Consider the following 14,323-nt stretch of genomic DNA (forward strand, 5'->3'; position numbering starts at 1 on the left):
GAATACGTGGAAAACTCACTAATTCACTTTCAGACTGACTAGAAGAAGACTCAGCACTGCTGTTGGAAGAGTTATTTTCATCATCACTAGATTCCGAGCTTTCCTTCTTTTTGAGCTCTTCTTCACCGCAAGAAGGCTCGGCATTGTCACCCACTGCCGCGAGATCCTCCGTTCTCTGAGGCTGAGCATTGCCACCCTCTGTTGTGAAAGACGCCGTTTTTTGACTACATGCAAGCTAGGCAAAGGCGTTCACGCCCTGGTTAAGGAATAAGGAAATATTTTCAGTAACGAAAAAAACTGTACAATCCGACTGAGTGGGAAAGAAAAAGAATATATACCCGAACGTTGGAAGAACTGAAAGTCATAAGAGCCGTTGAATCTGGTCGAAAACCACCCGCGCGATATTTCGACCTTCACTCTTTCTTTTGGGAATTGTTCGTGTCCGTTTTAAGATATTTCCGTTTGGGCGAGGAATGATCCCTTAACAATGGATGTCTTTTTAAAGTTGCAGCAGAAGGCTTACCACGGGTATTCTTCACTACGTCATTCACGAATCCATGAATGGCAAGGAACTCGTCCTTCCAGAATATGTTATACTTGGAAGTTGTTGTCGGATTTCTTGCCGAGAGCAAGAAGGGAAGACTTATACCCGGCGCAAGAGCACTATCATCAAGAGCAGCTGGCAACAAGTTTTCTGGAACGGCCGACTGACAAGAGAGAGGGACCCCTTGGTCAAATCCCATATGTCGAGCCTCCCTATCAATGTTGTAAGAGACTGCCTGACAAGATCCTCGAAAGAAAGACGGTACATAACCAGGCATGCAACTTCGCATGAATACAACTTCGCCAATGCTCGTATTCTTTTCAGAAAGCAAAAATGTATTCGGAACAGAGGCAAAAGTGTCTATTTGAACTATGGAACCATGCACCGGATCCATGGACGAAAGTTGATTATATAGGAGTTGTCAAGGAAGTCAACCAGGTTCGATCCAGATCTTGGGCGCATGTTCACCCAGCGAAGTATCCTAGAACCACCCCAAGACTTGGGAAGTAAATCCAGCGGTTTGGGAGTGCACTTATAGAAATGCTCCCACAACCACGCTTGAAGAAAAGCAACATGGACGTACGAGTCCACTTTCATGTAGCCGTTTGAAGCACGCACGTCCGCAACCAGATGATCCAAATGTGTGTACAGAGAATCGAGAAACAAGCCGCCAATGGGGAGAACAACACCTTTTGCTAATCTGATGGCAAACTTAATGAGACCCTGTCTTATTTCCTTCTTACCAGAGCCGTCGTCAAAAATGTCCCTGGATAACCAAAGAACCAAGAATGTCGCGACATGAAGCGTATTATTCTTTTTATCTTGCTCCGACTCATCTGGGAACCATTGAGACACCCACCAGCTGTAGAAACACCTTGTCTCGTTTTCCTTCCGAACTAAACCGTTTGACTTTGCAACGAGAGCAGTGTGCATTTTTTCTTCATCTTCAGACAAGGTGATATCAAGATTCCCTGTTATGGGAAGATTCAGCAAGACATCCATGCTTTCCAAAGAGACAGTCATTTCATCCCACCAGCATATAGCTGTGTGAGTGTCTTGACACTATCGAGAGAGAAAGTAACTAAGCTAGGGATATCTTTCCTGATTTGAAGCGCCGCAGAAGCTGTGACAGCGCCAATGATTTGCGCTTTGATCAAATTTTCTTTTACGCAATCCTGACTTATCATGAATTGCATCCACTTATAGAAAGAGCGCAACGGACTCTGACAGATTCTGAAGTCAATGAAAGAAGCAGGATACTCTTGCCTCTGAGGGAAAAATCGTATTATACAATCTGGTCGAACCGACTGGGTGTCTCCTTCACCCTCTGAACCGGTTAGGAGGACGGGCACGAACTTAGGATGATTTCTCCTAGCTGTGGCGGACGTTGTGAAAGATTCATCATCCATGTTTTCCTTGGAGCTGCCAATATTTTTCGAAGACGCGGCAGGGATTTTCTCAGCTGACATCCTAACGAAACCTTCTTAAGATACTTACGCTTTCAACTACAACAAAATAAAGGGGTATAAAAAAAATTACTACTGGAAAGAGGGTGCACGAAGATTACTTTATCATCAATGAAGAATTCATTTCGGTTGCAAGACACTCTATTTTCAACCACAAGTCATAAAACACATAACCGAAGAAACGGAAACTAGAGAACCCTACGTAGCCACGGAAAGCACAATCCTTTCCAAAACCGTACCTCGCAGCGGAAAGTACGCGCCCGGCTAAGAAAGCACGCTCCACCGCGGAAATCATACACACGGCTACACCAAGAAAAAGGGAAACCCTAAAAGCTAGGTTTTCATGGGAAAGGAATTGGTGGCAGTCACCTGCCCGTGCAGGCCTACTATTGCATAATAATTGAGGTGTTTAAAGCTATTGCGGTGTTCACGCTAAAATATTTCTACAACTTCATAGAAAATATACATATGGCTAGGGTTTGCGCCAATAAAAAAAAGAGATTGAAGGAGAAACTCTGGAGTACATACCTGGAATGCTTGCTCGCTTTATTGCTACCACTCTGCCGCTAGCACAGGAACGTGAGAACAAGGGTACAAAATAAAACGGAGAGCAACCCCTTTTACAGGCGTGACATGTTTGGAATTTGAATAAGCAAAGGATTCCCTATTTGAGCCACGAATGGGAAAAGGCAATTTGGACCGTAAGAACAAGTCTCACGGAGCCCAACAGTCCGCGCGATGCCTTGCCTCACGGTTCCCAAACAGTATGCGTCATGCCTTGCCTCATGGTGCCCAAGAATCCGCGTCATACCATGCTGGCACCATGCCAAGAGTTTGCGCCATGCCGAGCGAGCGTCATACCAAGCGAACATTCTGCATCTCAACCAGCAACCGCCCCTACCATTCTCACGGTCTATCCAGCAACACCACGGGCAGGATTTACGCAAGGCCGTCAACACAAGAGTCACGGATTCTTAGAACACTCCCGAAAAGGTTAGACAGATCTTCCTGATAATATTTTTCATGACTTGCCATTTCTATTTTTTCCTTGCCTGTCACCATATTATGCTTACCTCTCAACAATGCTTATGTTCCGAGCCAAGCAGTGGACTTAATGTTGATGGTGGTTTTAGCTTAGGGTTAAAATTGTAAAACCTTACATCTGACATGACGTCACTACGACCACTAGCAAATTTATTGAATCATTTCATGCCTACGTAAAATTACTAGGGTACCATTTTTTTATATACGCTATATTCCACGGCAGAACCCTCAATACTGAATGGCAACATCTCCGCGCCAAGGCACGCCAACCATGCCAGCCGCACCACAGTACCAATGGCATACCATGCCAGCCACATCTCCGCGCCAAGGCATGCCAACCATGCCAGCCGCACCACAGTTCTAATGGCATGTCTTGCCAGCCGCACCACAGTGCTAGTGGCATGTCGTGCCAGCCACATCTCCGCGCTAAGGCATTCCAACCATGCCAGCCGCACCAACGTGCCAATGGCATACCATGTCAGCCACATCTCCGCGCCAAGGAATGCCAACCATGCCAGCCGCACCACCGTGCCAATCGCATACCATGCCAGCCACATCTCCGCGCCAAGGCATGCCAACCATGCCTGTCGCACCACCATGCCAGCCACATCTCCACGCCAAGGCATGCAAACCATGCCAACCGCACCACATCTCCAATGGCATACCCTAACAGCCACATCTCCGCGCCATGGCATGCACCCCATGCCAGCCGCACCACAGTGCCAATGGCATACCATGGAAGCCACATCTCTACGCCAAAGCCATGCCTGCCCTACCACATGTCGTTGGCTGCCAAACGAAGGGTTGCAACAATCAACGGCTACCTTTCTATCTAAGATGCAGATCTCAGCCGTCCAAGTTCGCCACCTAACACATGGAAACTTCTGTCCCAAAACCAAACATTATGGTGTTTCCAAAACCCCAATTTTGGTCGCGCCTAAAATATGCCAAAGCCATGCCGGACCTACCACATGCCGCTGGCTGCCAAACGAAGGGTTGCAACAATCAATGGCTACCCTTCCATCTGAGATGTAGATCACAGCCGTCCAAATTCGCCGCCTAACGCATGGCAACTTCCGGCCCAAGGCAAAACATCACGGTTTTGCCAAAACCCTAATTTTGTCCGCGCCTAAAATATGCCAAAGCCATGTCGTCCCTACCACATGCTGCTGGCTGCCAAACGAAGAGTTGCAACAATCAACGGATACCCTTCCATCTGAGATGCAGATCTCATCCGTCCAAGTTCGCCACCTAACGCATGGCAACTTGGGGCCCAAGGAAAAACATCACGGTTTTGCCAAAACCCTAATTTTGGTCGCGCCTAAAATATGCCAAAACCATGTCGGACCTACCACATGCCGCTGGCTGCCAAACGATGGGTTGCAACAATCAAAGGATACCCTTATATCTGAGATGTAAATCTCAGCCGTCCAAGTTCGCCAACTAACACATTGCAACTTCCGGCCCAAGGCCAAACATCACGGTTTTGCCAAAACCCAAATTTTGGCCGCGCCTAAAATATGCCAAAGCCATGCCGGCCCTACCACATGCCGCTGGCTACAAAAAGAAGGGTTGCAACAATCAACGATCACCCTTCCTCCTGAGATGCAAATCTCAGCCGTACAAGCTTGCCACCGAACGCATGGCAACTTTTGGCCCAATGCCAAGCCCTAATTTTGGCCGCACCTAAACTATGCCAAAACCCTAGTTTTGGCCGCGCCTAAACTACGCCAAAATCCTAGCTCGGCCACACCTAATCCATGCCACTGGTTAGAAACGAAGGGTTGCAACAATCAACGGCCACCCTTCCTCCTGAGATGCAAATCTCAGCCGTACAAGCTTGCCACCGAACGCATGGCAACTTTTGGCCCAACGCCAAGTCCTAATTTTGGCCGCGCCTAAACTATGCCAAAGCCCTAGTTTTGGCTGCGCCTAACTACGCCAAAATCCAAGCTCGTCCACGCCTAAGCCATGCCACTGGTTGCAAAGGAAGGGTTGCAACAATCAATGGCCACCCTTCCTCCTAAGATGCAAATCTCGGCCGTACAAGCTTGCCACCGAACACATGGAAACTTTTGGCCCAATGCCAAGCCCTAATTTTGGCCGCGCCTAAACTACTCCTAAATCCTAGCTCGGTCGTGCCTAAACCATGCCACTGACTGCAAACGAAGGGTTGCAATAATCAACGGCCACCCTTTCTCCTGAGATACGAATCTCAGCCATACAAACTTTCCACCAAATGATTTGTAGCAATCTCTTGGATACGTCGCCAATTCTTGGCCACGACGCCAAAACCCTAATTTTGTCGTGCCAAGAGGGTGCAAGCGCTGCAACCATGCCGCTGGTTCCAAACGAAGAGTTGCAACAATCTACGGCTACCCTTCCTCCTGATATGCAGATCTCATTCGTACAAACCTGCCACCAAACGACTCGTGGCAATGTCTTGGATGCAATGCTAACACTTGGTCACGGCACCAACTTGGATGTGATGCTAACTCTTTGGTCACGGCACCAACCTGGCTACGATGCCTATTCTTTGGTCACGGCACCAACTTGGCTACAAACGCCAAATCCTTTGGCCACGCCACACGTAGCAACATGTTACACGAAAACACTCGAGACATCAAAACATTTAACAAACTGGGGGATGCTCATCAAGGTATTGGTTTGGCGGTTTACAGCGTGCGGAGTACACTACACCCGTTACAGGAAAGTGTCATAAGGGTGAGGCGGTTAGTAAATACAAGAATCAATTGTGAGACGTTTCCTTCATTATGGAAACATCAATTCCAGGATTTACTCGTTACCATTTTCTTCCATTTACTCAACCGTTTCCACTTATTACGAGACCAGGGTGCGTTTCGTTGGGACTTGTATAAATAGGTCTCACCTATTTACACCAAAGACAAGTTTGGATCAGGAGAATACAACACTCAGAAATCACTTGTTAGCTTTCCCATATGTTAGCTTTCCACTTTCTGATACAAGTCGTCAAACAACTACTCTTCCCGAATCAACTATTCTGATCTCAACACTCTCTTCGCTTCCGTCCCTAGACCAACCCTTCTCATTCACTTTGTGACTGAAGCAAGTCTGGAACGGCCATTTCTCGGTTTAGGTCGGATTTGTACATATTAATCTCTCGAATCAAAGTACTCCCTTGCAGTACATTGTTTAGGGTTTAGAATCGTTTCTCACCCACACATTCAAAATTACCAAAATCAGCAGAAACTGTTTTCACCCTCAAACACTCATAGATATGGTTTTGGTGTCTTGGCTTTCACTACCTTAGAGGAATTCGAAGATGATTTGATTACTTTCTTGAAGATATTGAGGAACCGTCTTGCTAGCCATGATGTTCATGCTAGAGTATATAATTGTCTTTTTCGTAGATTAGATACATCTATTTAAAAAGAAGTTGGTGCCCAGCTTGTTGCTAGGTTACCAACCATTCTCTTGTACAATTATTTGAGGGTGAAAATGGTTTCTGCTGATTTTGGTAATTTCGGGTGTGTGGGTGAGAAATAAATTTAAACCCTAAACAATGTACTGCAAGGGAGTACTTTAGATTCGAGAGATCAATCTATACAAATCCGTCCTAAACCAAGAAATGGTCGTTACAGACTTGCTTCGGTTACAAAGTGAAGGAGAAGGGTTGGTTTTGGGGAGGGAAGCGAAGAGAGTGTTGATACCAGAATAGTTGATTCTGGAAGAGTAGTTGTTTTACGACTTGTATCAGAAAGTGGGAAGCTAACAGATGGGAAAGCTAGAAAAAAAATTTCTGAGTGTTGTATGCTGCTGACCAGAACTTGTTGTTCGGTGGAAATAGGTAAGACCTATTTATACAAGTCGAAGTGAAACGTACTCTGGTCTCGTAAGAAATGGAAAACGGATGAGTAAATGGGAGGAGGTGGTAACTGGTAACGCCTGGAATTGATGTTCCATAAAAGAAAGCGTTTTACGATTACTCCATGTATTTACTAACCGCCTTATCCTTATGACACTATCTTGTAACGGGCGTAGTATACGCCGCACGCTGTATACCGCCAAACCAATACCCAGTGAGCATCCCCCAGTTTGTGACATGTGTTGATGTCTCGAGTGTTTTCATGGAAAACATGTAGAATGTTGTTGTTGCCAGATCGGTGGTGACCTTCGACGGTTTGGCGGTTTACAGCGTGCAGCGTACTTTGATTCGAGAGTGTTTGAGGGTGAAAACAACAAAAACTGTTTTCACCCACTCACAGCGTGCGGCGTACTTTGCAGTACATTGTTTAGGGTTTAGACTCATTTCTCACCCACACACTCGAAATTACCAAAATCAGCAGAAACTGTTTTCACCCTCAAACACTCACAGCGTGCGGTTGAGCTTGGGAGACTTGCCAGATCGGTGGTGACCTTCGACGGTCGAGATTTTGCATCTAAGATGGAAGGGTGGCCGTTGATTGTCGCACGCCTTCTTTTTGGCAGCCGTGAAGGGAAGGCCGGCATTGCATGGCTTAGGCGGCAAGTTGGCTGGCGCGGCATGCCATTGGCACATGTGGCATGGTCGGAATTCTTTGGCATGTTTTAGGCGTGGATAAACTAGGGTTTTAGCATTGGGCCAAAGGTTACCATGTGTTGGTTGGTGACCTTGGACGTCTGAGATTTGCATCAAAGATGGAAGGGTGGTCGTTGATTATCGCACGCCTTCGTTTTGGCAACCGTGAAGGGAAGGCCGGCATGGCATGGCTTAGGCGTGGCAAGGTGGATGGCGCGGCATGCCATTGGCACATGTGGCATGGTCGGCATGCGTTGGCATGTTTTAGGCGCGGCCAAACTATGGTTTTGGCATTGGGCCAAAGGTTACCATACGTTGGTTGGTGACCTTGGACGGCTGAGATTTGCATCTTAGATAGAAGGGTGAGCGTTGATTGTCGCACGCCTTCGTTTTGGCAGCCGTGAAGGGAAGGCCGGCATGGCATGGCTTATGCGCGGCAAGGTGGGTGGCGCGTTATGCCATTGGCACATGTGGCATGGTCGGCATGCCTTGTCATGTTTTAGGCGCGGCCAAACTAGGGTTTTGGCGTTGGGCCAAAGATTACCATGTGTTGGTTGGTGACCTTGGATGGCTGAGATTTGCATCTAAGATGGAAGGGTGGTCGTTGATTATCGCACGCCTTCGTTTTGGCAGCCGTGAAGGGAAGGCCGGCATGGCATGGCTTAGGCGCGACAAGGTGGCTGGCGCGGCATGCCATTGGCACATATGGCATGGTCGGCATGCCTTGGCATGTTTTAGGCGCAGCCAAACTAGGGTTTTAGCGTTGGGCCAAAGGTTACCATGCGTTGGTTGGTGATGCCTAAATCCGGATTTAGCATCTTAGGAGTTTGCTTACAACAGAATACCTCAACAATCTATACTATTTCTTTCTCAAAGTCCCATACTACATCAATTTTTGGTTAGTGTTATGTTTGGCAGGTCGTACTCATAAAAAATAAGTACACCACAATTTACACCTAAAAAAGCCTACATATAAAAAGTGCACACATATGTGCACCACTATGGAAATATACTAGATAATAAGCCTAAAATAAGTAATATGCACCGTAGTTTGGACCTAACAACCTACGTATATAAGGTGCAAATCTATGTACACCATTATGAACACCATTAAAAAACAAAAAATTAGTAATGTTGACTAATATGAACAACACTCATTTGTGAAGAATATTAGCATCTTTCAGAAGGAATCAAGAAGTGTCACCATTCGCAGGCCCAAAGTGAATCCTCCATAAACAATCATCTTGTTTACAGTTTACAGTATAACGAGTCTTGTCAATTTTAAAAAACCTAATCTTGTAACCAGTAGCTAGCTTCTACTTATCCAAAAAAAATCTAATTTCTTCAACACCACTCATACACTCTCTACCTATCTTGTCAAAAATATATATTCATTCATCAAAAACAAGAGGCTTTCCCTCGTCTGCATCATGATCTACCACTCTTGCAAGCTTAGGACTTTCAATTACACAAGATTTTTGCGGTACTATAACCAGAACTAGTACTACAACCAGATTTAGAATGAGAAGTAGTTTTCTGAATCACGTCAACATTCATATAAAAATCTTCATTATTAATAAAAATGGTAAGAGAAACCAGACCTTGTAGTTGTATATCACTAAGTACAAAAACTCTGCAATCATTGTCCATATAGTTCAAACCTATAATCTCCGGAGACAAATACATATGTTGTTTACATGCAGAACACTTCACTTCAACTCATGCTCCGCATACTTACACGAAAAGGCGTTGAATGATCACGACTATTCGAAATATCATAAACAACCTTTTCTGAATGGTTGACACTAGTGGAAAATCAAAAAAATATGTCCGCCAGAAAAGCACTTAAAATCACTAAATATGGTTACTCTTGGGAGCCCTAGAATTGTAGTCTTATTTCTCAAAAAGACTGTTTCTGAGATTTTTTAATTTTTTAAATTAGACTATTTTCATCCATCTATGTTTTAGTTCTAACAGACACAGTCGTTTCGCTATATTTAAAAACCATAAAAGCTGAGCTACAGTTTTGGACATCTGGGTGAATAATTTCAGAAAAGCTGGTTCGTCTGAGTCCCAGTCTAACTAGTATTTCTGACTGAACCTATTAGAGAAAATCTGATTCATCTGAATCATCTGACTTATTTCTGACTAAACATAAGATTAGATCATTTCATACACCGATCAAAACATTCACCATTCAATTCAAATTTGAAAGTTGTTGTACAATTATTAACTGAATTTACATGTGAATAGAGCTGACACTTTGATCAAAACCCCAAAAAGCTCTACAAAACTACTGAATTCATATCATTTTAAGTTCTTTAAGATGTGTTATCTTGCAATAGGTGGAAATCAACCTACAAACAATGAAATAAACTAAATCAGCAAAAAGATGAACTGAGCTGCCCAACTGATCAAAATAATATACCTGCAGCAAAATACGTTTGGGCATTAGAAGCTTAATAACAAATTTCTGGCAGCATAGTATGAGTGATTCTGAATTACAAGCAATTCTCCAACAACTGACTTATAGTTAATCTGCCTCGCACAATGTGCAAATAATTCCAGACACTAATACATGTACATTCACAACTAATATAGCTGGCAATATCTAGGCTAAGCAAAGACAAGAAAATTATGCCAGGCCTGCCAATATAATTGGACAAATGCTAAGCAACTAAAACACACATGTAAATCCATACATATGCTACAAGCATCAAGTAACCTAATTCCCAACGCATTCTAGACTTCAAGTAAATTCTTGTCAATTAATTTGTATGTTAAGTTTGTTCTTGTGAAGAACATGCTCACTGAAATTCATGCACACTAAAAACTAAATCAAAATTTATGCCAACACAACAAAAAAGAAAAAAGAGAAAGCATACCTCAAGCAATGCACAAATAGTTACAGGATCCTCAACCGTTGAGTCTATGGCTTTGGCATTCAATCCACTGCCTGATCCAGGTTAACGATCTGCCTAACTGATTTGCAACAACACCAAAGAGAAAACATTAATAAATATCATAGGAAGCTACTCAAAGACATCACCAGTCGTAATTACAAGCCTTGAAAAAAAAAAAAAATTTCAAGCGATTTAGTCTTCATATGAGTATGTATAAGCCTGACGAAAAAAAGGTTACATGAAATCGCAGTCAGACAGAAAACAAGTTGCTCAGTCAGGTCATAAATTCCACCACTTATAGGAATGTAGTTATAGACAAAAAAGTTTCAATCAGTAACAACAAAACATCAGCACACTTTGCTGCATCGATCAGGTCACTAAAATCATCATAGTATTCCACAAACTGTAGCCTTCTGATTTCACCTATAATACAGGGCCTTCTTAACCTACAACAGCATACACAAATGATTAAATTTAATTTGAAGTTGTGACTAAAAAGATAATCACTCAAATAGCACATGACATGAGTGTGTATGATCAAGCTGAATTCAAATGAAAGTGTCAAATGTAATCGCTCAAATAGTACACGAATGCAATAGCTGTTATTCTCTATAAAATCATCAATGTTAATGGACCTTTGACACAAATACAGCAAGCATGAAATTAAGCTATCAAACAACATGATCTTAAAACTTGTGAGTGGTAACGTTTAAGTGATGTCATTCTGTAGAATACAACAGGGATATTGTACTGTACCCTATATCACCGGCCAACCACCCTCATCACTGTAAACTTCACAAATAGAAGTCATCAGAGCTTTACAATCTGTAAGGTCAATTTCTTGCAAACAATTGTATTTCATCACCATAGTCTTCAAGGTTTCAACATCAACTTCTGCACATACACAAGATAACAAACATAAAAAATAAATTAGACATTTCACAAATCGGCGAGAGAAAATTTCAATGGACATAATAACAGAACAAGAAAGGGAATATTAACCTCGCGATAGATGTTGGGATAAGCTGCATTCAGAACGTGAATTAGAAGTTCAGGTTCTTAAAACAAACATAATATGATAATTGAAGTTAGCTCCACTGACATGGCAACTGAACTAGGAACGGCGTCCCTGCAACAACACAGAAGTTGGACATAATTTATCATGTAGCCGTCAGCTCTTGCATAACATTGAAAGTTTAACACAATTAGACCTACTGTGTATTTGAAAAAGGTGATTGCAAATGTAAGTATCAAATGCAATCGCCTAAAATAGGAATGTAATAACTGTAATTTTTTTTATAACGTGATCAATGTTAATGGAGATTTACTACAAAAACAACAACTGGGAGAAAGAAATGGTGCCTAAAAATAGGAATGTGATGGTTGTTATGATGAACTTTTCTATACCAGGACATAAGCACAACCAAATCAAGACAAATGAGATTATCAAACTAACAAGAAAACATGACATCTATTGATGCGTACCTTGGGATTCTTTTTAAAAAGAAGAACATGCCCATCAGAAATGACAACAAAGATAGCTTTGTATGGGTATCCGAAATAAGAAAAGTTGGAAATTAGTGAAGTTTATGAACAATGCCTTATATCTTAATATAGCATTTCTTGAGTCACACCAACACCAGGACTTAAGCACAAACCAAATCAAGCCAAATAAGATGATCAAATAATGAAAAAAAATGTGCAATCTATTGATGCATACCTTGGAATTCTTTCTAAAAAGAAGAACATGTCCATCAGAAGGGACCGCAAAGATAGCTTCGTATGGGTACCTGAAATAAGTACAGTTGGAAATCAGTGAAGTTTAGGAACAATGCCCTTTATCTTTATGTGGCAAGTTGGTGTTACTCCAAAATAACCACAAAAGGGATCTCTGACTAGTAGGTGCAAATAGCCTATGCAGAAAGATTTATATAACTAAGAATAGTTGATACTTAAACTTGCAGTACAGGACATCTATAAAGTGCAGTCTAATAAATCTTACCGACCAATTTCTCATTAAAACATTTCACAATTAATCACTAACATTAGTCATCGACAAACCATTCAAATAATGGGTAAACTCTTTACATAAATCCAAATGATGCCCATTCACGTCAATAGGACAGCATTTTATACCTAAGTCTAAATAAATCAAATACAAAGAACAAATCCCTTTCACTAGTTCACCCCATTACCCCAACAATAAAAACACTTCCCTAAAGATCTACATTTATACACTTCTCACGGTAGAAAAGAGAAGTCCCCAAATCAAAAATTGCATAAATAGCATAATCGAATTAACCCTAACTCTTTATACAACAGTAAAAAATAATTATACTTAGAGCAAAATTATAACTTAAATCAAAACCGAAAATCAACTCAATATTTATCAATCCCTAATAATTTAATATAGCAAAACAATACCCCAAAACCCCTAACCAGCAAAAATTTCGAAAAAAAACCCTTAAATTGAAACAACAAACAACAAGAATAAAAGAAACCCTCATCTTAAATCGCCAAGAAAGAGCTTAAAAACAACAAAAATTAAAACCATAATATACAGATCTGAAACTTACTCTGGTGTTTGTTAAAGGGATGATCGTTAAGCTAAGACTGAAATTACTCTGGTATTTCATCAGGTGGAGGCAAGATTTAGTGTTATAAATGAGAGAGAACTCGGAGAATTATTGGAGAGAAGTGAACCTGAGAGAGATAAGGTAGTTCGATGGAGATGCTTTGTTTCTAGAAGTGCGGACCATAAAAAGAATTGGCTCTAACAGTCTTAATATAACTCCACGTGGATTTCATTTTATTTCCTAAACTACTCTCTTGTATTACTTCTGTTACGGGAAATTGATTTACTTTCCCGTCAAAAATGACTACCTTTGGAAGCCCATTATATAAAGAAAGCCACGGCTAGTCTTATTTGTAAAGCCAAAGAAGACTTATGAAACCCATTTTCCACTAGTGTGATATCCTTAGGGATGGCCATTTGCCCTACCCAAACCCATCCCCGTGAGTATCCGTCCCGTTCGGATAGGGTTTTACCCGCACAAATGGAGATGGGATCGGGTATGGGTAATATCCGAAAACTAAGCTACGGGGATGGGGTGGGGATGGGATTCAAGGTCCCCACCCCATACCCGCCCCGTATCTTTCACAAGTTAGGGGTTTAGACTTTTATGCAACAATGTGTATAATTTTTATACTTCCACCACTTAGTCGAGCTTTCTTTCATTTATCATATTCTCGATCAATCTTGTACATTCATCACTTTCGTTCTTTTTTTTTTGTGATCAAACACATTCTCTAAAAGTTAAAATAGAGAAAATGAAGCAGATAATGAAATAGTTAACGTGCACGAAGATAGAACGGGACAGGAAAAACAGAAAAACTAATAAGTCATTAACAAATTCTTTTGTTCACTTTAAGATAAATTACTGAATTTAAGATTCTAGAATGCGTCGTTCTTACGTTATTATTTTTGTTTGAATCATATTTAAGTTTTGATCATAATCAAATTTATGTATTAACTCAGTGTTACGGGTAACCCATGGGAAACCCGCCCCATATGGGTACTCCCCATACCTGCCCCGCCCCAATTCATATGGATAACGGGGCGGGAATGGGTATTTTTTTTACGAACGGGGCAGTGACTGGATTGACACTACCCGCCCCATACCCGCCCCATGACCATCCCCAGCATACCCTTGCATATTATAAAAAAAAATATTAAAAACAAAAAAACTGGAAAATATATAATGTACAAAAGAACACACATGTTATAAAAAGATAACTGGAAAATGTAGAGCTCACAAAAGAACAT

The 14,323-nt window shown here is 42.0% G+C and overlaps 1 long non-coding RNA gene across 2 annotated transcripts; it reads right to left on the reverse strand.

Moving 5' to 3' along the window:
• Positions 1–9,710: 9,710 nt before the first annotated feature.
• LOC113347960 lies at positions 9,711–13,259 on the reverse strand. 2 transcript variants are annotated; one of them, XR_003359366.1, is made up of 6 exons: positions 13,074–13,259; positions 12,218–12,287; positions 11,500–11,626; positions 11,254–11,391; positions 10,480–10,943; positions 9,711–10,022 (listed from the first exon to the last, which is right to left on the reverse strand). It is a non-coding gene; the product is annotated as an uncharacterized LOC113347960 (long non-coding RNA). The 2 variants fall into 2 exon arrangements; XR_003359367.1 differs by having other exon boundaries at positions 9,763–9,951.
• Positions 13,260–14,323: the final 1,064 nt, after the last annotated feature.

Source organism: Papaver somniferum, chromosome 2 (genome assembly GCF_003573695.1).
Source record: "Papaver somniferum cultivar HN1 chromosome 2, ASM357369v1, whole genome shotgun sequence".
In the NCBI taxonomy this organism is placed as follows: domain Eukaryota; kingdom Viridiplantae; phylum Streptophyta; class Magnoliopsida; order Ranunculales; family Papaveraceae; genus Papaver; species Papaver somniferum.